General features: G+C 42.3%; 1 long non-coding RNA gene across 1 annotated transcript in view; it reads right to left on the reverse strand.

Moving 5' to 3' along the window:
* Positions 1-801: 801 nt before the first annotated feature.
* LOC137759204 (uncharacterized) overlaps positions 802-27,760 on the reverse strand; it is a 40,158-nt gene continuing 13,199 nt past the window's right edge. The window contains exons 2-3 of the long non-coding RNA XR_011073046.1: positions 5,566-5,727; positions 802-1,066 (exon numbers count right to left, since the gene is read on the reverse strand). This is a non-coding gene — a long non-coding RNA (uncharacterized lncRNA). The remainder of the gene's footprint in view (positions 1,067-5,565; positions 5,728-27,760) is intronic.

The following is a 27,760-nucleotide window of genomic DNA, read 5'->3' on the forward strand; positions in this document are numbered from 1 at the left end:
CTATTTTTCTTCCTTTTACCTCTTTTCTGTCCTCCTGGTACTCATCCTCCTATCTCCTCTCAAAGTCGCCTGTCTCCTTCCTCCATTCTCTAAATTCTCTGAGTTGCATGTCTTTGCTTTTTCTTTTATTATGTCTATTTCTAGGATTTAGAATCAAGAAGTGACTTGACAGCATGCTGTCACATGCATTTACATTTTGTAATCCAAATGCATGCATTCCTGAGAAGCATTTCCAAGGTATATTTTCTATCTATGAAAATGTGCAGGTTTAGCCCTTTCATTAAAATATAATTAAAGTTCATTCTAAACTTATAACACTTGTAAGTATAGCATAGTGTGGTACGGTAAGATATATGTGAGCGTTTGGCAACCACTGCCATGGGTCAGATCTGACCTCCTTCTTGTTTTTGTACCATCTGTGGGCAAAGAATGGCTTTTACATTTTTTAAATGTTTGCAGAAAGCACCAAGTAGGAAGCAACATTTACAGTTGTACCTTCAGTTCTCTTGCACTTTAAAGTGATGACACCATGTGGCAAAAGCAGAGAAAAAGCATATAAAGGTGTGCAAGGAGGGAAGTCCTGCCTCATTTCTGACAAGAAATTAATATGTCCAGGACTGAAATTCACATACAGGAAGATTAAGCGATAGTTCTCACAATATGGTCATACGAATTTAATAAACTGCTTTCCTATGACATATATGCTCTGTGTGTGTGTGTGTGTCCATATTATACTGCAGGATATATAAACATGTGCTTTTTAAAAATTTTTATTTATTTATTTATTTCTGGCTGTGTTGGGTCTTCGTTTCTGTGTGAGGGCTTTCTCTAGTTGCGGCAAGTGGGGGCCACTCTTCATCGCGGTGCGCGGGCCTCTCATTATCGTGGCCTCTCTTGTTGCGGAGCACAGGCTCCAGACATGCAGGCTCAGCAATTGTGACTCACGGGCCCAGCTGCTCCGCGGCACGTGGGATCCTCCCAGACCAGGGCTCGAACCCGTGTCCGCTGCATTGGCAGGCCGATTCTCAACCACTGCGCCACCAGGGAAGCCCTAGGAGAACTTTTGCTGTAAATGAAAATAGAAGTGAGGTGATGGCTTGTAGGGTGGGTGGAGCCAAATATGCTAGTTTCATCTTTCCTCTTTGACCTGTTAGATTGGAGGCACTCAGAGCCGCATCCTTGAACCTCACCTCTCCTCTCCCTGTATCACTCACTTGGTGATGTCATCTAGTTTAATCTGATGACTCCCAGATTAAAACCTTCAGCCTCGACTGCTCTCCTCAACCCCAGACTCGCATCTTCAAGGGTCTACTTAATATCTCCATGTGAATGCCTAACTGATCTCTCAAATTTAAGGTATTTAAAACCGAATTTCTAGGCTTCCCTAAAAGCCGCTTTACCCACAGTCCTGCCCAAGTCTGTTGATGACTCTGTCTGCCATCCAGTTGCCCAGGCTAACAACCTTGGAGCCATCCCAGACTCCTCTTCCTCTCGCTCTGCTATCCAAAGGAAAGCCTTTGTCTGTGTCCAATCAAGAAAATGGGCAGCCACTAGGGAGAACAGTATGAAGATGCCTCAAAGAACTAAAAATAGAGTTGCCACATGATCCAGCAATCCCACTCCTGGACATATATCCAGACAAAACTATAATTCAAAAAGATACATGCACCCCTATGGTCATAGCAGCACTATTCACAATAGCCAAGCTATGGAAACACCTAAATGGCCATTGACAGGCGAATGGATAAAGAAGATGTGAGATACACACACACACACACACACACACACACACACAATGGAATATTACTCAGCCATAAAAAAAGAATGCAATAATACCGTTTGCAGCTACACGGATAGACCTAGAGATTATCATACTAAGCAAAGTAAGTCAGAAAGAGAAAGACAAATACCATATGATATCAGTTATATGTGGAATCTAAAATATGACACAAATGAACCTATCTAAACAGACTCACTGACACAGAGAACAGACTTGTGTTTGCCAAGGGGGAGAGGGGTAGGGGAAGGTTGGATTGGGAGTTTGGGACTAGCAGAGGCAAATTATTATATATAGAATGGATAAACAGCAAGGTACTATTATATAGCATAGGGAACTATATTCAATATCCTGTGATAAACTGTAACAGAAAAGAAAAAAGGGGGGGCACCATTTTCTGCACACAAAGGCTCTGCCTGCTTAGTGCATAGAGTGGGATCCTTTAGAAGTCTGTCTGTGCAGAAGCCGTGAGTGAAAGCTAGCAGCAGGACTACTTCTATTTAGAAAGAGAAATGTAGCAGTAATGGGTTCACTAACTTGCCCAGAGTCAAGGGCAACTTAATGGTTCTAACCATAGCTTCTAAACATTCTCAGCCCTGCTGCTTCTTCTTGTGTTTAAACTAGCAATTTGATACTGTGGTAGATTGTAAAAGTGGCCACCAAATTTGTCCCTCCCTGCATCTGTGCCCTTGCAATGTGGTAGTGATAACCCTCCCTTCAAGAGAGGGAGTTTGTTCCTCCATCTCTTGAATCTCGGCTGAACTTGTGACTTGCCTTGATCAACAGTATGCAGCGGAAGTCATCTGTCTCTCTCTCTTCCTATGCCAGCCTGGGCTACCCACCTGCAAGATGAGAGGCCATGTGGGAGACAGTGCCCCAGGCAACAGCCAGCCAACTGCCAGATATGTGATAAAGCCAGCAGGGAAGAGCCAGTCTCCAGAGGACACACCAACTGATCTCAAAACAGCAGCTCATCACAGATACGTGAGTGAGTGCAGCAGAGAACACAGAAGAATCACCCAGCTGAGCCCAAACCAAATTACTGACCCACACCGCTGTGAGCTAAATAAAGAACCGAGATTGGATGAAAATTATCGAGAATTTTTAGGTGGCAAAAACTTAACTGAAAACAGATAACCGCCTTTAATTGATTTCTCTTTAATTTGCCTAACTAGATTAAAATCTTTTTCAATGCAACAACCTGTATGTAAGTTACCTTGTTTTATCATTTGAACTTGAAGTCCTTGACCTTTTTAAATACTGTGACTCATGAATCTCACTGATGGGGGCAGGCTTTGTTGTTGTTTTACTGCATTTCTCTTAGGAACCACATCTAGTTTCAAAAAGGCTTATATTTTAAGGCCCCAAAGCAAAGGAACTACAAAAGTCAACTCTTGAAATCTTCAAACCCTTGAATAGACATTGTGACATCTGGTTTCTTGAAGTCTTCTAATGAATCTCAGCTCCAAATGCAGAGAAAAACTCAAAGCCACAAGAAAGAAGGAAGAGACTTTAGTCTGAAGGGCCTCACTTACTACCTGTGCAAAGATGTTACCTTAGAAATGGTTAAGTAGTTTAAAATTAAAGGTAATTTCCTCTCATTCATCTAAAGATAAATTATTCTAAACATTTTCCATGTATTTTGGACAATAATAAAAAGGAGTATTTTTAGGGTATTGTTCCCTATGCCAGGAAGAAAGTGAGAGTCATCTTTCTATCAGGTAGCAGTAATGATGGACATGAGTGCCTCATTTATGTTATGAAATTTACAATAAATGAATAAGTTTGAATATCGTAATTGCATCTCCCAAATGGCATGGGCAAAAGCCATTAAGGGTGCCAGGAAATTTGGGGGAGGGAACAAGTTTCTTTCAGGAATAAAGCCCCAAAACAAAAAACAGCTGTTTTTAAACATTTGACGTGCAGAAAGACGAATTCCACCCTAACCATTGTTTCACAAAGTGCAAGAATGTCCCGAAGGGTTCTTTTCACTATAAATGCTTTTGCCCCCGTTATGAAATCCTACTATCAGCTTATAAAGTCTGCTTTTAATTTTCATCAAACCTGGAGGCAAAGATGAAAAATATGTCACCCTCTTCTTTTGAATTTTAAAATTTATTTATTTTGGCCAGTGTGGAGAATATTTCCACATAGACAGTATTTCCTCTATTTGTCGTAAAACAACATGAACTGTGTTTTGAAATGCCAACCAAAAAACCAGTTTCACGAGAAACACATGAGATACTTATGCTGATCTATTGCATGTTAATGTGGGGACTGCAATAGCTGTGTGTGTGTGTGTGTGTGTGTATCGTCTTTTAATAAATAGCCTTCCATTGAAAAAACACATTTTAATGCTGACACTTTAACAAGGGAACTGAACACAGTCTTACAGCGAATTAGAGAAAGAGTCCATGAAATCCTTAAGCGTAAACTGTCGGATTAGCAAACTAATTTATGAGATGCTCGTTTTTTCCTCATTTTTGCTCTTTAGGTAAATGTTCTTCTAATCCTTATCTTAAGTTGTCTTATTCTTTTGACTATATGAGTTAGGACTAATGACTTATCACTAAACCTGACCCCCAGGGAATTCTTTATAGACACATCTTGGTAATAAGATTATTTTAACAGACATCAATGGAAATTGTGTTACACATCTGAGTGGAAATAAAATGAAAATTATTCTCAGTCTACGTGTGTTTATGTCTTTTTGGCTAATGGCTGCCTGCCAAAAGTCTATGGTCAGTATATGTAAAATACTACTTAGTCAAAGTAATGAGCACCCCTTGTTACCCCCATTTTAATTTCTCATAGTTTAGATGAGTTAAAATAAGCAGATGACAGAATGCTTGCAACATGTACCGCATCATGACCTAAGGATTGTGCGACATACTTTCTCCAGGACATGTTTTCCCCCAAATTCATAACTTAGAATGACGCCTTCCCTCTTTGGGAGAAAGCCCCAGGAGCACAGGGTCAAGGGCCCCCCCTTTGACCCATGACCAATGCCTGCAGCAGATCTGTGCGGGAATCTGCTGTGGGTGGCAGCATCTTAGCCTTTGAAAAGCAAGTAAGGAGACTCTAGGATGTAGGCCTTTGCAAAAGTGAAGAGGCAGGACGTCAGTGCTGCTGATGTAATTGCTCATTTGGGGAGATTTTTCACAAAGAGTTTCCTCTGGGGTCCTGGGACCCCAGAGCCGCTAAAGGACTTCCGTTTTGGCCACAAACAGGGAGTGCAGGATCCACTGATCTAATGCTCTTTTTGGATCTGTCTGGGTTTTTCCCGTTTTGGTCTATTTTTGGTAACTGGCTACAAGATCATATAAACAGCTATGAAAGCCCAAGAACGAAGCATGCAGTTGCATTCATTTCGGAGAACATTTATTGCGTGACTATGGTGTGGAGGACTTTGTCCTGGATCCTGAATGTAAACTGTGGACTTGGCTCTCCGTGCACAGAGCTTGAGCTCGCTTTGAGATGGGGTGTGCTGGCACGTACACACAGATGCCGGCGCCCGGCCACCTAAGTGAAAGCACTGCTGGCCTGTGATTCACCAATCTACACACTGAGTTAAAAAGCCCCGACTGGAGGATGCAAGTTACAATTTAGGGATGCCCTTGCTGCAAACGTACTCAAACTTGATCTTCCAGACATGACCACATGAAATGTACATGAGGGTGGGGCTCTGCCTGTCCAGTGGCTCCCGGCTACAGGGAGATGTGCGTTAGAACAAGCTAAGCAGGGGCACAGGGCTCGTCCAGGAGCTCTGGTTGAGAGGGAGTTATTACCTATTTTGGTCTTTTGGTTTCTTCTAGATATTTCAATCGTCATAGCAGATAGAAGTGAACTGAGGAAATCTGAGATTCTTCTGATTTAACATTGGTTTCTGATTCCAGCATTCTCCTTTCAGAACTTCGAGTGGGTCATAGATTTCTTAAGCTTCAGTTTGTCTGGAGGGAAAGCACAGATTTCCTTCTTACGTTGACTCATCAGCGTTAAAAAACAGGGCAATTACAGGTCCACCACAACCCAGTCCAACATATGGACACTTGACTAAAGACCAGCTCATACACAGGAACTGGCAGTGGAGGTGGGGTAGCAGGGATAGAGCAGCAGATTCCAGCCCTTCTGCCTTCATGGGGGCAACAACCCTTGTTTCTCAATCCCAAACACCCAAAACTTATCGATCTCGAGCAGCATCTTACAGGCTGTGTGGAGGGCTTCATTAGGCTGTGTGACCAACTGTCCTGGTTTGTCCAGAGCTGTCCTGGTTTCAGTCCTAAAAGTTCATGCACCCCAGGAACGCCCCCCAGCCCTGGGAGAACCAGGATGGTCATCCCACCCTTAGCTGTAAGAGAAATACTGAACACAGAATGGTTCTGTAGCCAAAAAATTGTAGAAACTGCTCCTACAGTTTCCACCTTTTAGAGATATAAAAGATAATAATATACTGAGGCACTTAAACTCTTCAGCAAAGACACCTGTTAACACTTATTGTTTCCCAAACTTATTTGGCCATAGAACCCTTGACAACACCTCTTTAACATTGTTGATTATAACTTGAAAAATACCCTTATGGTTTCAAGGATATTGTGATTTATAAGAAGAAATATATTTCTCATATATATTTCGTCTTTGTCCATGGTTCCTGGTTCACAGCTCCCCAAACCCTTGGAATTTCTTAAGCAGTAAGAGAAATGCGGGCATCTTTTGTCATAATATTTTGTCTCTTGTCCTCAGTTTGTGAAATCACTTCAGAACCATAAGGGGAAAAGGGGTGTCTTGTTATTCATAATAAGCCCCTTTCCAGCACAGCTGGGTTTATGTTAATGAGGTAAATTTTGGAGAGCACCTAAGGATGGGGGCTGGTTGTCAGGAAACCAACCATGAATAGAAGGTTGGAACTTTCTGTCCCATCCTGATTTCTGGGGAGGGAAGAAGGGCTAGATGTTGAATCCATCACCAATGGTCAACGATTTAATCAATTGTGCCTGTAATGAAGGCTCCATAAAAATCCCGAAAGATGGGGTTCAGAGAGCCTCTGAGTTGGTGAACACTTGGAGATTTGGGGAGAGTGGCCTCTTGAGAGGGAGTGGAAGCTCTACGTCTTTTCCCCATATTTTGCCCTGTGCATCTCTTCCATCTGGCTCTTCCTGAGTTGTGTCCTTTTATCATAAACCAGCGATCTAGAAAGTAAAATGTTTCTCTGAGTTCTGTGAGCCGCTCTAGCAAATTAATTGAACTCGAGGAGGGGGTCGTTGGAACCTCTGATCTCTAACCAGTCAGTCAGAAGCCCAGGTGACGATCTGGACTTGCTTTTGGTGCCCGAAGTGGGGCAGTCTTGTGGGACTGAACCCTTAAACTGTGGGCTCTGACATTGTCTCCTGGTGGATAGTGTCAGAACTGAGTTGAGTTGGAGGACACCCAGCTGGTGTTGGAAAATTGCTTGGTGGGGTGAGGAAACACTGCCCCGCTCCCAACTCACACATTGAAATGGGAATTTTTAGTTGCCCTTTTTAATCTTGTGCAGTAATAAACGTATCGAGTGATGTTTTCTAGTAAGCAAATTTCTGCTTTCTGGAAGCATCTACTGACCTTCCCTAATTCACTAGAAGAGTGGAAGAGAAATGTGTTTCTGATTTCCATTTCTGGCTAAGAAAGTATTTTTTCCATAGTAACAAGGTGTTACGAGAGATGGCTAGAGGTCTCTAGAATCATTTCTTCTGTGCTCTGACCTAGGAAATTTCCCATTGCAAACCTATTGGTAGTGCCTGGGGTCTGACATGTGATTGGCACACAGAAATATTTTTACTGAATGGAACTAACCTTCACTTATACTCTTGCTTCCATGGGGGAGATGGATTTTGAATTATAAACATATATAACAACAATTTGTTTAAAAATTAGAGACAACCTGTAATTATATTTGAAGTTTGCCTGTGGTAAAAAAGATTTTAAGAGTCTAAATTTTATAGTTTAAAACATGTCTTTATATTCCCCACCGAAATAGTTCTGTTTGAGATGACACTTTAATCTTCTGAGAAGTGTATGAACAATCTCTTAGAATTTCAGGATGTCGGAATATGGTATGTTCTCAAAAAATGGCAGCCGGTGTCATCTTATTAGTTGGACCAGGTACCTCAGGGATCATCTATTTCTATGGATAAATTGAGGCCCAAAAGTTGAAGTTGCTTATCCCTGTAAATGTCAGAATGGGGGCTAGAATCTTAATGTGATAAATTCTCATCATACCTCATCTCAATATTCTTCAGATTATTACTTCCTGTGAGAAAAATATAAGGTGAGGATTTAATTCCAAGTCCATATGAGTTAGTACAAGCTCTTTCCCCTCCCCCTTTGAATATCTAGCAAGTGGCATTATATTTTCTACAACCAATGTTGCATGATCAAATCAGACTACCTCAAGTTTTAGGTTTTCGGGAGCCACAGCACTTGTGGCTCCTGAGAACTCTGTGACAGAGATTACGTGACGGACGTTTATTAGGGAGTGTATTTGATGTGGACACCTGTCAAAAAGAGAGAAAGTTTGCAGGATTACGTGAGGGAAGCTGTGATGCAACGCAACTCACTAGGAGCTCTGAAGCTGAGGTGGCCCTCAGAGTTGGCTCCTCCTGGGGCAAGGGTCTTGACCTTTACAAGCCCTGTGAATTAGTCACTGGATGTGGGCAGTTGCAGGAAGGGATGCAACTTCGAGTGAAGCAACTCCTTTTCACCACGGCAGTTGTCATGGGGCTGACACACAGAGTCTGGAGCCTGCAGTACTGCCAGCCCCTGGGGGAGTGAGCTTTCATTCCCGAGGGGGATCTGTGCTGAGCACTGCAGGGACCCCCACGGGCCTCATCCCGTCTTGCCTCCCAGGCAGCGGATGATTAGATTAAAATGTTCTGCGCTAACTTCTGCGATGCATCAAAGAACATGGACTGAACCCAGTACAGGAGTGGCTACAGAGCCGACTCCTTTTCGAAACAGATCTGAACAGATAATAATAATCCTTTTAATGTCAGCCTTCTGGATGCTAATTCTGCTTACTTTGATAGAGTAGAGATGGTGGTAAAGAGGTCTGACTTTAAAAAGAAGAAGAGGGGCTTCCCTGGTGGCGCAGTGGTTGAGAGTCTGCCTGCCAATGCAGGGGACACAGGCTCGAGCCCTGGTCTGGGAAGATCCCACATGCCGCGGAGCGGCTGGGCCCGTGAGCCACAACTACTGAGCCTGCGCATCTGGAGCCTGTGCTCCGCAACAAGAGAGGCCACGATAGTGAGAGGCACACGCACCGCGATGAAGAGCGGCCCCCACTCACCACAACTGGAGGAAGCCCTCGCACAGAGACAAGACCCAACACAGCCATAAATAAATAAATAAAGTATTTAAAAAAAAAAAAAGAAGTTTAAAAAAAAAAAAAAAGAGAAGAAGAAGGAGGAGGAGGGGGAGAAAGGGAAGAGGAGGAAGAGAAGAAGAAGAAAAAAGTCATGGTGCCAGAGTATGGGCATTTTTTTTTAACTGTTTCGTTACTTTGTATATTTCCGTGCAATCATGCAATGTGCACCATTTTTTAAAAAGTATTGCATAATGTAAGTATAATTCCGTCCCCCGCCTTGGAGAGTGTCTTTGTTTAGGGAAACCTCAGGGCAAGCAAAGAATAGTGGTTAGTGACAGCCTGGCCGCTAGAGCCACACTGCCTCGTTCAGTTTCTCCAATTCCACCGCACACGGGCTGTGTGACCACGGGCCTCATGTTCCCAGGATCCTGCCTTAGAAGGTGGCTGGAGAGTTTCACTCCGGGGCACTGCTCAAAATACACAACCTCACCATATGATGCAGCAGTTCCACTCCTGGGTATATATATCCAAAAAACCTGAAAACACTAATTCAAAAAGATACATGCACCCCAATGTTCACAGCAACATTATTTACAATTGCCAAGATATGGAAGCAAACTTAGTGTCCATCAACAGATGAATGGATAAAGAAGTGAGATATATATATATATATATATACACACACAGACACACATATACACACAATGGAATAGTACTCAGCCATAAAAAAGAACGAAATGTTGCCATTTGCAGCAACATGGATGGACTTAGAGGACATTATGTTAAGTCAGACAGAGAAAGACAAATACTGTATGATATCGCTTACATGTGGAAACTAAAAAAACCCAACAAACTAGTGAATATAACAAAAAAGAAGCAGACTTACAGATAAAGATAACAAACTAGTGGTTACCAGTGGGTAGAGGGAAGGGGGGAGGGGCAATATAGGAGTTGGGGAGTGGGAGATACAAACTACTGGGTGTGAGGTAGGCTCAAGGATGTACTGTACAACACGGGGAACGCAGCCAAAATTTTATAATAACAGGAAGTGGAGTATAACCTTTAAAAATTGTGGGGCTTCCCTGGTGGCGCAGTGGTTGAGAATCTGCCTGCCAATGCAGGGGACACGGGTTCGAGCCCTGGTCTGGGAAGATCCCACATGCCGCGGAGCAACTGGGCCCGTGAGCCACAACTACTGAGCCTGCGCGTCTGGAGCCTGTGCTCCGCAACAAGAGAGGCCGCGATAGTGAGAGGCCCGCGCATCGCGATGAAGAGTGGCCCCCGCTTGCCGCAACTAGAGAAAGCCCTCGCACAGAAACTAAGACCCAACACAGCCAAAAATAAATAATAAATAAATTTAAAAAAAAAATTGTGGATCACTATGCTGTGCACCTGTAACTTACACATTATACATCAGCTGTTCTTCATAAAAAAATAAACTGTAGGTTCCAAACAAAGAAACAAAAAACACACAACCTCTAGTTGCTGTTTTTCCCCCCAAATGCACACCTTTCCTGTTGACCTCCATCCTAAACCTTTCAAGTGTGCATCTGGAACATCCTGTTTTTTCTGTTGTAAAGACTTTCTTTATATCATCAACTCGTTGTAGTCTAATCCATTGTCCTCCCAGAGGGACGCTGTTCTTCTTGAATTACTGGAGGCTGCTCTTTCTTCTACAGTCCCTAATCTGGGAGAGGGCGTCAGCATTGTCCTCAACCCGTTTCCGGTGCCTGGATAGTACCTGCCCTCTGGTAGAAAGCCTCTTTGTTTTGGGTCATGCCATCCACCTAATCCACCCTACATCCTTGTGGATCACTGTCATCTACTGGCCTCCTGATCTCTCCCAAATTAAGGAAAACCTTGGTCGTTGGTTCACGGTCTCCTCTAGGTCACCATCGGCAACATACAGAGTCAATTTGACGTCCATGTCGATAACCCCAGACATGGTGACCTCTAAGGCTTCTTGATCTCAGAAACAATGCATTTTCCTCCACTGCATTTTAGCATCTCTCTTTCACTAGCACACTCTGTACCTTTTTACTGCCAAACAGTGTCACCTCTGAAAACTGCAACAGCAATAGCTTAATGTTTTGGCTTGAGTCTCGCAAGAAGCAAACACTGAAAAGAGATTCCAGTCCAAGTAGTTTACTGGACCTAATCCCAGTAGGGGAGTGGGGTGACAAGGAAGAGAAGGAAACAGAACATCCCTTAGAGCTATCCCATCTGGAGGAAGGGAAAAGGAGCTGGGCAGCTATCCACCAATTCCCATGAGTCCTTGGCTAAAGGCTGCTTCTAGTGGACATTAATTGCTTGGTGTTTCTGGCCTGAGAAGGCGCTGAGCTGAAAGCAAGTAACAGTCTGGCTAGAGAAGGGGGCATAGAAATAAGGATTGGGTGACACAGACAGCATCCATTGCACCTATCAATTCATCTCTCTTAATGTTGCATTTCCCCTAAACATGCCTCTCGTCTTTATTGAGGTGCCTAATCCCTTGACTTGTTCGTTTTCAGCTAAACGATCAGCCTCCTGGTACCACAATTCCTTCCATATGGAGCCTGGGTCCCAAGAACAATTTGAGCTTCTTTCTCTCAAGCCTCTCAAATTCACTGTCTCCTGGCTGTTGTTGTTTTTATTTTGTCTTCTTTTTCTTTTTCAACCACAATTTAGTATTTCCCAACTAAGCTCAGACTATAATAGCTAGAAAGAATTGCTCACCCAGGCACACTGGTGCCACCGCAAATTAATGGAAATCTGTCTTCCCAGTCTATTATATTTTTTTACTTGTTCTAGATCAGCCCTCTCTTGAATAACTCTCAGTGGCTCGGCTAAACTTTCCCTCTTTCGTCAGGCATCTTCTCAGCTTTTGTCCCTCTCATTCTCTGTGATGACTCGGACACATTTCTTCGTAGACTGGGCTCTATATTCACTGCCTCCATTTCTTCTCCTCTCCCTCATTCCACAACCTGCCCCAGTGTGATTTCTGGTTCCATTACCACAATAAAACTGTTTTTGCCATAAAGCCAAACTCTGTGTCAACTCAATGGACATTCCTACTCTCGTCTTTCTTCTTAGCAAACTTCTTGGATATTTTCTGTTTCTGGAACATTCTCGGCTCTTATTTTCGGTGCCACGAAACTATCTTAGTTTTCATCTTATCTTTCTGGCCAGTTCTTCTGTCTCTGGACAGTCTCATTATCTTCGACGCATCCACTGAATGTTTGAGCTCCTCAGAAGTTTGTCTTGGACCCTACCCTTTCCTCTATAATCTTTCTATAAACCATCTTGCTCTACTGATGCCTGTGCTTTATATCTACAGGTTAGCCTTCTCCTGCAGGATTTAGGCTCCTATGTGCTGCAGTCAAAGACACGTTAAGGTCAGTATGTCCAGAAGTAAACGCATAATCTTTCCCCCAAACACAGCCCACCTTCAGGGTGCTTCATTTCAGCAATGCACCCAGTCTGTGCAGAATGGAAATCTAGGAGCCAGCCTCAACACTCTTTCACCTTATCTTGCTGAACCTCGCTTCATAAATGTCTCTTGAACTCATCCCTCAGTTTTCACCACTACCACCTTTTTGAGCTATAGTTACTTCTTGCCAGGATTACACAAATGGGTCCATCTTGTTCTCTTCTCACTCTTCTAATCCTTTCTCTGGGTTATGGCCAAAATCAACTTCATGAAATCCGAATGTGATCGTGTTACCTCTGCCCCCAGCCCCTCTTGAAATTCCTCAGTGACTTCTTAGTACTTTACTGATTAAGATATGCCTTCCTGACACGTCTTACAAGGTCCTACTTATGTCTCCAGCTCACTCTTTCTGCCCCAGCCACACTGCCTGTCTTTTCCTCCTGGCTCTTTCAATTCTCCCCACTTTCACAGGACTTTTGCAGATGCTGAACCCTCCCTCTATCTCTTCTCTAGTTGACTCCAACTTGTGGATTGCAGTTACATCTCTTCAGGGAGTACATGTCCTAGCTGTGTTACTTTAGCAAAGAAGGTTTTGTTGATACCTTGGTAGGTCAATTCCTTTTTGTTATAAACTGTTATTGCACCATGTAAATCTCCATACATCTATCCCAGTTGCAATTTTACATGCATTTGTATGAGTTTTTGATTAATACCTGCCACTCCATCAGATTTTAAGCTCCGAGTGGACAAGGATGATGGTTATTGTGGTGCCAGGGTACTTGGCAGGCGCTCAGAAAAGATTTATTGAGAGAGTGACAGTTAATGAATGACTAATTTTCTATTTCCTGGAGAAAATCAAGTCTCTAGAAGTGAATGCCCTCATTTTCCAACCCACACCTTAATGAGTCTGTAGTCCCGGGAAGATCTCTGTTCTAGATGAACCCCCTCAACTGTACTCTTAATCACGTGCCCTCCCTGATCTGGTTCCAATGAGTCCATCTTTCTCATATTTCCATCTTTCCTTACTGCCTTATTCCTTTCTTGTATCCATTTATATTTTCAAGCCCCATCAGAAAAAAATATCCCCCTCAATCTTACATGTTGTCTGTCTCTACTTCTCATTTTCATGTGCTGTCATCTTCCTTAATTAATTTTGAAATCAAATTCAAATCTTCTCCTTGAACTCCAGACTCAGATTACCGACTGGTGACTTGATATATTTATCTGCGTGTCTCAGGGGCTCTTCCAATTCAACCTGTTTCAACCCTTTCGAACCTGCTCTTCCTCTACTCCTTTAGAACTGGTAAAAAGTACTATCCCTCACTCAGTTACCAAGTTAGGGTTCTGATAGTCAACCTAACAGCCTTCAACTTACGCTCTATTCCAATTAGTCAACAAGGCCTGTCTATAGTGTTTCTTAAATGTTTCTGGAATCTCTGCATTTAATCCATGTTGATACTCATTGTTAGTTCTTGGACTATGGTGAGAGCTTCAAAATGGTCTCCCAGGTCAGCCCAGCCTCACTTTAGTCAGGTATTCACACTGCTATAGTGAGCTTTCTAAGGCACAAGTCTGGTCCTGTGTAATCCGTACCCCTGCCCAGGGTCCCCATGCTCTCGAATGCATTGACGGAGCACGCAATCCCCTACATGATTAACAGCTTCACCTCCAGCTGTTTCTCCCATTATCCCCTCTGCTCTAGATATTCCCCAGTCCTTGCTAATCTTGTAATGCTAGGACGTTGCACTGTTTTATGCTTCTATGCCTTTTTACACACTGTTTCTCCCTACAACACCCTCCCCAGACCTTTGGAAAAATGCAGAAGCCCTACTCATGCTTCGAAGTCCAGGTCAATGACTACTTGTTTTGAACAGCTTTTCCTGAATCTTCCCAAATAGTGTTGAGCATTCTGTCTACTGTGCTCTCCATGTACCATGTCACATTCTGTTAAAACTCATGTTGGCAGAGTTGCTGCATAGGGTTGTTCAGGTTGCGGACTGCACAACTCTCGGACCCTTGTTCACAAAATCAGCAGAGTCATACCTCATGGCGTTATTTTTGAGCTCTTTTTCCATTCTTTGTTCTTAAGGATCACAGGAATGGGGAAGAAGGATAAAAAGGTTAAGAATGTAGTGTGTGGAAGGAAACCATAAACAAAACGAAAAGACAACCTACAAACTGGGAGAAAATATCTGCAAATTATGTGACTGACAAGGGCTTAATTTGCAATATATACAAATAGCTCATACAACTCAATAACAAAAAAATCAAACAACCCAACCAAAAAATGGGCAGAAGACCTAAATAGACTTTTCTCCAAAGAAGACATATAAATGGCCAATAGACACATGAAAAAATGCTCAACATCGCTAATTATCAGAGAAATGCAAATCAAAACTACATTGAGGTATCACCTCACATTGGTCAGAATGGCCATCATTAAAAACTCTACAAATAGGGACTTCCCTGGTGACGCAGTGGATAAGACTCCGTGCTCCCAATGCAGGGCACCCGGGTCCGATCCCTGGTCAGGGAACGAGATCCCACATGCATGCTGCATCTAAGAGTTAGCATGCCACAGCTAAGGAGCCCGCCTGCCACAACCAAAACCTGGTGCAACCAAATAAATAAATAAATATTTTTAAAAAGTCTACAAATAATAAATGCTGAAGAGGGTGTGGAGAAAAGGGAACCCTCCTACAATGTTTGTGGGAATGTAAACTGGTGCAGCCATTATGGAGAACAGTGTGGAGGTTCCTTAAAAAACTTAAAACAGAGTTACCATGTGATCTAGCGACCCCACTCCGGGGCATATATCTAGAGAAAACATTAATTCAAAAAGACACATGCACCCCAATGTTCATAGCAGCTCTATTTACAATAGCCAAGACATGGAAACAACCTAAATGTCCACTGACAGATGAATGGATAAAGCAGATGTGGTATATATATATATATATATATATATATATATATATATATATATATATCTCCACACATACACACAGCCATAAAAAAGAGTGAAATAATGCCATTTGCAGCAACATGGATGGATCTAGAGATTATACTAAGTGAAGTAAGTTAAAGACATATCATACGATATCACTTATATGTGGAATCTAAAATACGATACAAACAAACTTATTTGCAAAACAGAAACAGACTCACAGACATAGAAAACACACTTATGGTGACCAAAGGGGAAGGGGGAGAGGGATAAATTAGGAGGAGTTTGGGATTAGCAGATACAAACAACTGTATATAAAATAGATAAACAACAAGGACCTACTGTATAACATGGGAAACTATATTGAATGTCTTGTAATAACCTGTAGTGGAAAAGAATATGAAAAAGAATATATATGTATAACTGAAACTTTGCTGTGCAGCAGAAATTAGCACAACATTGTAAATCAACGATACTTCAATTAAAAATTAAGAATGTAGTGTGTGGAATTTACACGTGCAGCATTGCTATGTTAACTCAAGACAAATGAAGGACAAAGACATGGGTGCAAGTCAGGATGCTCATGTGGTAAGGCAGGAGCTTAAGAGCTAAGCTTTGTTGGGCTTTAATGTACCACACTTAAGTGGCAAATTGTGTAAGAGGTGTGACAAGAAGAAGCTGGCTTAGGGTGGTGATGTTCATGCAGAACCCCAGAGCAGGAAGAGCTGGAAGAACACAAACAGGCTCTTTAAAAATGACCTGCCCTGGTGGCGCAGTGGCTGAGAATCTGCCTGCCAATGCAGGGGACACGGGTTCGAGCCCTGGTCTGGGAAGATCCCACATGCCGCGGGGCAACTAGGCCTGTGAGCTACAACTACTGAGCCTGCGCGTCTGGAGCCTGTGCTCCGCAACAAGAGAGGCCGCGATAGTGAGAGGCCCGCGCACCGCGATGAAGAGTGGCCCCCGCTCGCTGCAACTGGAGAAAGCCCTCGCACAGAAACGAAGACCCAACACAGCCATAAATAAAATAAAATAAATAAATTAAAAAAAAAATGACCTAAACACAATTGACCACTGAAAGAGGAGTTGATGATTGGTGCTGGCAGTGGGGAATCTCGCCCAGAAATCTCCTCCCAGGGCTGCTTAAGTACTCAGTTATGGACAGACCAAGGCAATCACCGCTAGTGTGGGTGGGTCGTTTGTTTATATGTTTGTCCCTCCCCTCTCTCAATAGATGGAGAGCTTCACTAAGCCAGGCGTTGAATCTTTTGATTTTAAATCACCGGTATCTTAGGTGGTGCCTGGCCCATGATGGGCCCTGCCACACCCGTCCCAGCCAGAGGGAAAAAAGGGAGAGGTTTATGGACTTTGACAATAACAGTAATAATAAGAACAGTCAACACTCATATAATCTTTATTACGTGCCCTGCACTTTTCTAAGTGCTTATCTATAGTAACTCACTTTATCCTCATATGTAGGTATCATAATTCCCATTTTACAGATGAGGAAACTGATGCTAAGAGATGTTAAGTAACCTGCCCAGGGTCACACAGCTAACAAGGAATGGAGCCTCCTTGGCACCCCACCTCTTGGGATGGCAATTTTAATCTGAAGAGAGGTTGAGGAGTTTAAAGCAGATTAATTTCCACCTGCCTTTTTTTTTTTTTTTAATTATTATCTCAAAGCTCTTAATTTTTATTTTATTTATATTTTTTATTTTTGGCTGTGTTGGGTCCTCGTTTCTGTGCGAGGGCTTTCTCTAGTTGCGGCAAGCGGGGGCCACTCTTCATCGCGGTGCGCGGGCCTCTCACTGTTGCAGGCTCTCTTTTGTTGCGGAGCACAAGCTCCAGACGCGCAGGCTCAGTAGTTGTGGCTCACGGGCCCAGCTGCTTCGCGGCATGTGGGATCTTCCCAGACCAGGGCTCGAACCCGTGTCCCCTGCATTGGCAGGCAGATTCTCAACCGCTGCGCCACCAGGGAAGCCCAGTTGAGGAGTTTAAACGAAACTTCTGTGCAACCTCCTGCTCTGTCTCCCTACAATCTCATTGCTTTTTGTCTTATATTTTCAATTATATTTCTTTCGGAAACATTTATAATTTAATTTTCTTTGTTACTTAGCTGTATATCCCTAACCTGTAGAGAGCTTGGAGATACAGTGTTATAATACGAGGTCTGTGAGCCTGAAGTTTCCTGGTGAAAGGCAAAAAACAAAAAAAACACACCTGGCTTGCATTTGCGGAGGATCCCACATGTTCCATTATTTTCTTTGGATCCCCAACAGGCTTTTAAACATGTACATGTTAGTATTTTTGTGTCACGTATATTAATAAATAAGAGCTTTGATTTTTAAATTCTAGTTCTGTGGGAGAAAACAGACATTGTGTTTGATATGCACAGTATCAACAACAATGGACAGATTACAATTCATTCCTTGATTTGGATCTTGAAAAATATTTAGTTGAAAATAATCCCTTTCCACCCCTGTCCCCTGGTGTTTTCTAATTATATAGTTGGTTGGCCTAAGAGTCTGCAAATGCTGGCCTATGCCATTTCTCTTACAGGATTTGTCTTCTTGAAGCATTTAGGCTTCTTAGATTTCCTCTTGCCTAAAAATAGAACAGTATGTGCTCACAGTCACTTATATGTTAAGGACAAAAAGTCCATGGATTTCTGTCCTTAATTCTCTCTAAATTACATTTGGTTTCTAAATGGTGTCAAAATGATGCATGGCAGTAAACCTTCAGTTTTACAATTGGTACATTTCCAGTGGTGGTAATAGAGCTCCCTTTTGTAAAGAACTGAGTAAAAGTTATTTTTCTAGGATTAAGTCATGTCCTATTTGGAAGTGAGACTACAGATTAGGTATGGCTGGGTTTCAAATATAGGGTATTCCAGTCAATTGATTCTATAAATCACTTGTACTTGTCAGGCCACGTGTCCTAATTTTCCACTAGGAAAATATGGTCCCTGTATTCATTTTCTAGGGATGCCATAGGCTAGGGGGTCTTAAATAACAGTAATTGCTTTTCTCACAGATCTGGAGGGTAGAAGTCCAAGATCAAGGTGTTGGCAGGGTTGGTTTCTGCTGGGGTCTCTCTCCTTGGCTTATAGATGACCATCTTTTTGCTATGTCTTTGCTATGTGGTCTTTGCTCTGTGTTCACATTTTGTGTCTTAATTTCCTCTTCTTGTAAGAACACCAGTTAGATTGGATTAGGGCCCACTCGTATGACCTCGTTTTACCTTAATTACCTCTTTAATGACCTAATCTCTGAAACTCTCTTATTCTGCAGTACTGGGAGTTAGGACTTCAACATATGAATTTGGGGGGTGGGATGTTGGGGACACAATTTACTCCATGGCAGTCCCTACAGGGCTGGTCATCTTCTGGCCCTTGGCAGGTAACTGGAACCTGACCTTCTTTAGGATATTTATTACTATACTGAAGAATGATAGTGATCTCAAGGGGTTGACACACTCCTTGATACCACCAAAGAATAAGGAATGTTTTAATTCCAGAAAAATAGTTTAATAGTATAAATATAGTAATATAATAGATTATTATTATATAATAAATATAAGAACCTGGAGTGCCTTTAGATAATAAATCGCTTTGTCTGGCAATGGCAGAATCTTAGGCTACCAACTATGATAAATGACATCTCAGTACTTACTAATTAGTTAAAATTTGCAAAGTAATGCATTAATATTCTTTCCTCACCTATTATGAAGTAGGCACTTTGCCCTGCTAGGAGAAAACAAACACTTTATCCTCCTATCCTTGAGTTCCTAGTTTAGGATCTCAAAGATTGCAGATATAATGGGGTCTCACATATGTGTCAACCAGGGATCAGGCTACCCACCCTGCCCTTAGATCTGGATCAGATCTGTTCAAACTCCTTGTCTACCAGGAAGTTCAATGCAGTTGCCAAAAACTTCTATCCATTCCTGATGTCACACTCCCAGTCACCTCCACTTTCAGCTTCCTGCTTCTGCTGAATTTTTGTTCTCCACTCTATGTTTTGCAGCTGTTCCTTTATCTTTTCCTTGGAATCAACCCAAACATGGGACACAACCCTTGATTATTTGCTCCTTCCACTAAAATACAATATATGATGTAGCTGTGTGCAGTAGATTTCTGCTGGCAATTTGATGACAAGGAAAGTTACACTGCAAGGCCATAGAGCAATTAATTTAAAATTCAATAACTGACTTCTCTATTCTTCAAAACACTTCTTGGGCATTTGCATTAACTCGAATTCCATTCCTCCACTATTTTGCTGAGATCTCTTTCTGTTCTCTGCCTTCCTTCTCATTTCCTTCTCTCCCTCTCTGCCTGCCTTCCCTGCTCTCCCTTACCTCACTCACTCCATCCATCTAATTCTCTTTCACTAAATAAGCAGAGCTGTTGGACTATCTTCCTGTAGTTTGCTTCCAAATTACACACTCAGGGCCTCAGCTTCTACCCCTACAAGTTTTTTCTTATACAAATACAGTTCTATCCCAGAGTAAACCACTACAGCTAATTGGGAATAATGAGATTTCTTAACTTGATATTCATGCAAACAGATTGAGTATTAGCATTTTAGCAGTAGAGGTTAGTACACATTCTTTGAAAATTTAGGGAAAGAGGTAATTAGTCATGCCTACAAGTGTTTGAACTTCGTAATAGGAGGAGGTGACTTTTTAACAGGGTCTTGAGGGATGAAAGGAGGGAGGGAATTTTCCCCTCCTCCACCCCCATTCTACTTAGAGGGAGTAGCCCAGGCAGTGAAGCAAAGCACTCCTTGGTTGAGCAAGGGGTCCTAAAAGCAGAAGGCTGGGACATACAGGGGAGAGAGAGGCTGGGCCCACATTTCTGATAGCCTGTGGCAGGTTGGAAGGTCCAAGCCTCAATTAGGGCTTTTATTTGTTTCATTTTAACAGAGAATTTTCTGCAAAGGCTACTACAGATCTGAGATCAAAAGTCAGAGGCAGTCGACTTCTTCGAAAGTTTAAGCCCCTCTAGTCCCAAACTGCAGCACCTCTATTTACTCAGAGAACAGAAAGATGACAGGAGGGAAATTTCTTTTGGTTCCTTGCTCGCTTATCAAGGCGATTCACTTTCCTATGTGACAGGTCTCAGAAGCTTTCCTGGGTTCTTGGTGTTAAAGGGTAAGTTTTTAAAAAAAGGCAAAGTCATGATTCTTATGAAAATGAACACATGAGAGAGATATTCTTGGACTTCCCTGGTGGCGCAGTGGTTAAGAATCCACCTGCCAATGCAGGGGACACGGGCTCGAGCCATGGTCCAAAAAGATCCCACATGCTGCAGAGCAACTAAGCCCGTGCGCCACAGCTACTGAGCCTGCGCTCTAGAGCCCGTGAGCCACAACTGCTGAGCCCACGTGCCTAGTGCCCGTGCTCTGCAACACGAGAAGCCACAGCAATGAGAAGCCCGCGCACCGCAACGAAGACCCAACGCAGCCAAAAATAAATAAATAAATATTTTTTAAAAAAGAAAAGGCAATTTCTTTTAATTCATTAATTAATTTTTGGCTGCGTTGGGTCTTCGTTGCGGTGCGTGGGCTTTCTCTAGTTGCAGCGAGCGGGGGCTACTTTTCGTTGCTGTGCATGGGCTTCTCATTGCTGTGGCTTCTCTTGTTGCAGAGCACGGGCACTAGGCACGTGGGCTCAGTAGTTGTGGCACGTGGGCTTAGTAGTTGTGGCTCACGGGCTCTAGAGCTCAGGCTCAGTAGTTGCGGCACACGGGCTTAGTTGCTCCACGGCATGTGGGATCTTCCTGGACCAGGGCTGGAACCAGTGTGCTCTGCCTTGGCAGGCGGATTCTTTTTTTTTTTTTTTTTTAAAGTATGTTTACCACCTCTTTCATGTCTTACTTTATTTATTTATTTATTTATTTAATTTATGGCTGTGTTGGGTCTTCGTTTCTGTGCGGGGGCTTTCTCTACTCGCGGCAAGCGGGGGCCACTCTTCATCGCGGTGCGCGGGCCTCTCACTATCGCGGCCTCTCTTGTTGCGGAGCACAGGCTCCAGACGCGCAGGCTCAGTAGTTGTGGCTCACGGGCCCAGTTGCTCCGCGGCACGTGGGATCTTCCCAGACCAGGGCTCGAACCCGTGTCCCCTGCATTGGCAGGCAGATTCTCAACCACTGCGCCACCAGGGAAGGCCCGGCAGCCGGATTCTTAACCACTGCACCACCAGGGGAGTCCCTGGGTCCTTTGCTTTGATAGGTGATTTTTACTTCGTATTGTAGATATTTCTTCCCTGGACTGTATCCCTAAGGCCAGTGCCTTTCTCTTTCATTGCTTTGGGCAGGTCACAAAAGCAAGTTTAGACCAAATATATGTTCTAGAAGAGTAACACGAATAACCTTCTATTTTGCAATAGTTGTACACATTACGACCCATCCTCACTGTCAGTGTTCCCATAGCACCATGCAACTGGAGGTAGAGTCATTCTGAAATGAATAGAAAAGCCCTCCGATGATTTAAAAATTTTCTGTTGCTTCTTTTGCAGTAGTAGCTGAAAATAATAATCTGACACACCAAATGCTGCGATCCTCAGATGGGGTTGTGTGTACTCAGAAGATGCAAAAGCTAATCCAGTCGGGAGTGGGAAATATATTTAAACTACTTGAGTTTATTCTCATATTTTTAAATGTATATGCAGTAAAATTGACTTTTTTTAGTGTACAGTTCTCTGGATTTTAACACATATATATATAAATTTGTGTAACCATTGCTGTAATCAGTACCCAGGACATTTTCATCACCCCAAAGTATGACACACGAGATAATGTCACACTTTCAAATTGATTTTCATGTGTGTATTATTTTATGATATGCACAATATATTAGCATAGTAATACGTATTTGTAATTTTTGAATAAGTCATCATATTTTACAGGTATGAGCTTAAAATTCTTTACTAACAGAGGCATATAAATAAAAGTGTTTGAAGACAACCTCTATAGACAGTAGTAATGAAAATCGTTAACTGGGAAAAATGACATAAGCTGATTTGTTTTAAAGGTAACTGGGCAGCTGTGCTGAAGCTACGACGCAGAGAACCTGAAGGTTGGTGGACCAAATGGACCATTATGATTACTTAGGCAAGAAATGCTGAAGGCCTGGATTAGTTAGTGACAGAGGAGCAAGGTGGCATTCAAGAGACTTCTCTGGGGTGAACTGGGAGGTGTGGGTGAGTGAACGTGGGAGAAATTGAGCAGAGATGTGGGGTTTGTTGGGTGTGAGGCAGGGCTGATGGTGGTACCACCCACGGAGAACTTGACTGCAGAGGCAGACCTGGTTTACCGGATGCGGAGATAATGAGTCCAGGTTGGTTCCATTAAATTGAAGAGAAACTGATTGAAATCATGTGAATGATGTGCAGTGGTGAAGGTCCTGGGGTCCATGTTGGGATAACCTTTTGGATTTATAGTTTATAGTTACAGCCAGTTGGAGCCAGTTAGGAGACGCATGGGCCCATTTCCTATCTGTCATGTAACAGGACTGACCTCACGCTCCAGGATTTAAAAATGCCTTAAAAAGGACAGTACCGGGGCTTGCCTGGAGGCACAGTGGTTGAGAATCTGCCTGCCAATGCAGGGGACACGGGTTCGAGCCCTGGTCTGGGAAGATCCCACATGCCGCGGAGCAACTGGGCCCGTGAGCCACAGCTACTGAGCCTGCGCGTCTGGAGCCTGTGCTCCGCAACAAGAGAGGCCGCGATAGTGAGAGGCCCGCGCACCGCGATGAAGAGTGGCCCCCGCTTGCCGCGAGTAGAGAAAGCCCTCGCACAGAAACGAAGACCCAACACAGCCAAAAATAAAATAAATAAATAAATAAATAAAATTTTAAAAAAAAATTATCAAGTCTTAATAATAGAGAAAAAAAAGATTAAAAAAAAAAAGGACAGTACCTCTTCATATATATATATATATATATATATATATACACACATACATATATATATACATTTTATATATATATATTTTATATTGGAGTATAGTTGATTAACAATATTGTGCTAGTTTCAGGTGTACAGCAAAGTGATTCAGTTATACATATACATGTCTCTATTCTTTTTCAAACTCTTTTCCCATTTAGGTTGTTACATAATACCGAGCAGAGTTCCCTGTGCTATACAGTAGGTCCTTGTTGGTTATCCATTTTAAATATAGCAGTGTGTACATGTCAATCCCAAACTCCCTAACTATCCCTCCCCCCATCCTTCCCCCCTTATTTATATATAGTTTTAATTGAGATACAATTGACATATAAGATTGTATTAGTTTAACAATGATTTAGATATATGTATGTATTGCAAAATAATTACCAAGATTAGTTTAGTTAGCATACATCACCACACTTAGTTACAAAAAAATTTTTTTCCTGTGTTGAGAACTTTTAAGATCTACTTTCTTAACAACTTTCAAATGTACAATACAGTGTCATTAACTATAGTCACCATGCTGTACGTTACATCCTCAGGACTTATTTATCTCATACTGGATGTTTGTACCTTTTAGCCACCTTCACTAAAAGGGACACTTTTAATCTCCTGAAAAGTTGTAGTTCAGACTTCTGGCCAGTTATACCTCAGGGGTGTTCTCAACTGGAAAGCAACTTGGCTTCTGGCTATCAGGAACCTCTGCCTTTTCTGTCTTAACTCCTTCGCTGCCAAAAGTTCAGCAGGACTGGAGCAAAGGGCCAGATGGAGGGGGCATGAAAATGAGGGTGAAGATGGGGACGCGTGGGGTGTGCTCATCTGAGCAGATACCTGTTTATCTTTAGAGCCAGATCTGAGGCTACAATGAGCAAAAAAGGAAATCCAGAAGGGCCTTGGGTTTACTTTAAAAGCTAAAGACCATAAATTGCATGCAGGACTTCAGAAAGGGACTTAACTATGATCTGATATCTTTTCAGAAAGTTCGCTCTGGTGGCTGTTTTGAGCAGTGGTCTCACAAGTTGCAGGGGAGACTTGTACTCTGAAAAGTATGCAAGAAAAAATGAGAAGAAAATTGGTTGCAGATGTACTCTTTTATTTGAAAAAAGAAGACACTAAACTTGACTGATATTTAAACAGTACTTCAGAGTATTACATTTGTATAACTTATAAATAAATGTACCCAGATTGGGAATGCCTGCTCAGAAGTATTTTACTGATGGAGATGCAATTATGGTCTTTTGCTTTTACTTTAAAATAAACCCAAGGCCCTTCCGGATTTCCTTTTTTGTCCTTTATGGGATACAAAAGAGGAGGAGATGAAGCAGTTGGGATAAAAAGAAAGAAGCAGATGGGAATGGTATTTAGGATTTGGTGATTGATGGTTTGTGAGTGAATCTCTGATAAAACCCTGGCCCCTCAATGAAGAATGTATTGCCTTTCTAGCACTTCTACAGAACTGCCATCAATTCTGTGACGGCATTGTAATCTATCTAGTTATTTACTAGTCGTTTTCCTCTCTGTCTTTCAGAGGTGTATTCCTAGCAATTTAGTGGATGCTAAAATAATATTGCAATGTGACCATTACTTTAAATGTTTTAATAGCTCAAAAATGGAAGAGATTCATAGTTTTGAATAACAGAGTATTCCATATAACGGTTGGCACTCAGCCTTTTGCTTCAAGAATGAAATAAGAATGTATTAGGCTATGCTGTGGAATTAGGGCTGTTAAGACTGGCCTTACGATTCTGCACTACAGGTTGGAAATTGAGTTAGTCATTTGTTGGTGCCACTATTTGAAATTTACATGGTGATTCAGGACACTATTAAATATTCACATTTTACAAACTGCAAACATCAGAGTCCAAATTAATCATAAAAGTTATTTTTTCCTTACGAAAATTTAAGAGTCAAAATTAGCCATAAAAGTTATTTTCAAAGCATTTCCTTTTGGAGATGTAAGGAATGCTGACTATTCAACAAACAGTAGTTGCATAAAGAAGATTTTTGGTCCCATGATCTGGCTGAAGCTTTGCAGGAACAGCTGCTTATCTCATGAATGGAATTTCCTGTTAATATTCTTGTGGGCTAATTGTTCATCAAAAGTATAACAAACGTCAACAAATATCACAAATGTGTTACATCTTAATATTTAAGAGACAGCAGAAATAGTTCAGATGTTTAACTTGGTTGCGCTTAAAAGGCAAGAGCACAATCTTTAGCTTTTGTCACAAACTACCCTTGAAAGGATTAATGCTATTCAGAGAAACCATTTGGTTTAAATGCCCTTTTCTTTTAATTTACAGCAACATATGGCTTAAGATAAGACAGGCTAAGGGAAGAAACAAAATTGTAACTTCAAACATCGTTATTATAAAGCACCTTCGTTTTAAATGGATTGCATATAGTTTTCGTCCCAACTACATATGGAAATAAATTTTCTTAGACTGAAAACACTTCAAATGGACTCAAATTCCTCGGCAGCAACCACAAGGACATCTACTTTTTAATGTGAGATGCGAGGTGCTTAGATGGAGGTCCCAACCATGGGAAGTAACATCACCGACCCCAGGGCTGAGGTCAGAAGTGGAAATTTAGTGTCAGTAGAAACTTCCCGGAACACAAGACAACAGGTTTTTAAAAAGCATTTCCACTTTTGTTTTTTTGTTTTCCTCCTAGTAAAATTAGCATTTTGCACTAAGGAGCTGTTTCAGGAATTTTAGCATAACACTCTGCCCTTGTTCAGACTGTTAATCCTGCCCTATTTTCTCTTCCTTCACCCTAACACACTCAGAGTGCCCAAGAGCTAGAAACAAGCTACAGGTCTTTTTCCATTCGCTTCCAGATGGAGTCAGGCTTCTGAAAACCAGAGCTGCCTCTCACCTGGTTGGCATCTTCTCCTGGGGAGGGAAGGTCACACCATCACAGGCACTGGAAGCCACATTTGGGGTTACAAGGAGGGAAGTTTAATTACTCCCACCTCTGCTTTCTTGTCTGTTCCTGTACATTTGCAGCTGTTAACTCTCTTCTGGCTACCCGTGTTTAGTCCCAAGAACCTCCACGTCAATGATGATCAGACCTAGGCACGGCCACCAATCTCCTCTCACCCTTGGAAGAAGGCTTGGCAAGTGTCTGAACACACAGGGTGGTACTGCCTGTAACCAGTGCTCTGTTTATATGTAGTGTTTTTTATAGTTCTGTATAGCTCAATTTTCTGTATTAATAACAAATTCTTGTAAGTATGCCATATAATAATTTTATATATTCATGAGCTTCGCAAACATTGAGTGAGTATCCCTTCCTACGTGCCCTGCTATAGGTGGGGCATACAGGGATGAGTGACACTTTTCCTGCCCCCAAGGTACACGAAATAAGAAAATGAAATAAGGAAGGTGTTGGCAACCACCCAAAAGCCAAAGCTCAGGGCGTCGCCTGTTTTTGTCCACCCTGCTAACTGAGAATATGAAGAATTACAGACGAGAAGAAGAGTATGTGAAAGAGATGCATGTGACTTGCAAAGCCTACAGTAGCTACTATCTGGCCCTTCACAGTCAAAAGTTCGTTGACCCTGGACACAAGGACTGTAATGCAAGGTAGATCTTTGAATGTTTTACCTCCATTGAAGTCCTATCAGGAATGGTCAAAATGCTATAGGGTTCCAGAGGGGGCAGCTGCTATTTTTGAATTGCATCCTTCGTCCAACTGACACTTTTTGACTCTCCTTGACAAAAATGAAACAACACAAAAACAAAAACAAACACATTCTACAGAGTTTTTATTTTTATTTTTTATTTTTTTATTTTTGGCTGTGTTGGGTCTTCATCTCTGTGCGAGGGCTTTCTCTAGTTGCGGTGAGCGGGGCCCACTCTTCACTGCGGTGCGCGGGCCTCTCGCTATCACGGCCTCTCTTGTTGCGGAGCACAGGCTCCAGACGCACAGGCTCAGTAGTTGTGGCTCACGGGCCTAGTTGCTCCGCGGCATGTGGGATCTTCCCAGACCAGGGCTCGAACCCGTGTCCCCTGCATTGGCAGGCAGATTCTCAACCACTGCGCCACCAGGGAAGCCCTCTACAGAGTTTTTTAACTTCACTGAAACCTTTGGAAATTACAAATATGGCAATAGTTAAAGCCGTTTTATTCTTTTGGGATAGAAATCTCTTTACCTCTGAGAGCGGACACAGAAACCGTCAAAAAAAAAAAAGAGAATTTCCTTTTGTTCTCTTGGAGTTTCCTAAAGCATCTCACATTTAATTAGTGGCATCATTTTGTTGAGTTATCCATTTCTTCTAGCACATGCTGGGTGATCATTTGTCTTCCTACACTATCCAGAGCTGTCATGGGA

The sequence above is a fragment of the Eschrichtius robustus genome, chromosome 2, assembly GCF_028021215.1.
Source record: "Eschrichtius robustus isolate mEscRob2 chromosome 2, mEscRob2.pri, whole genome shotgun sequence".
NCBI lineage: Eukaryota > Metazoa > Chordata > Mammalia > Artiodactyla > Eschrichtiidae > Eschrichtius > Eschrichtius robustus.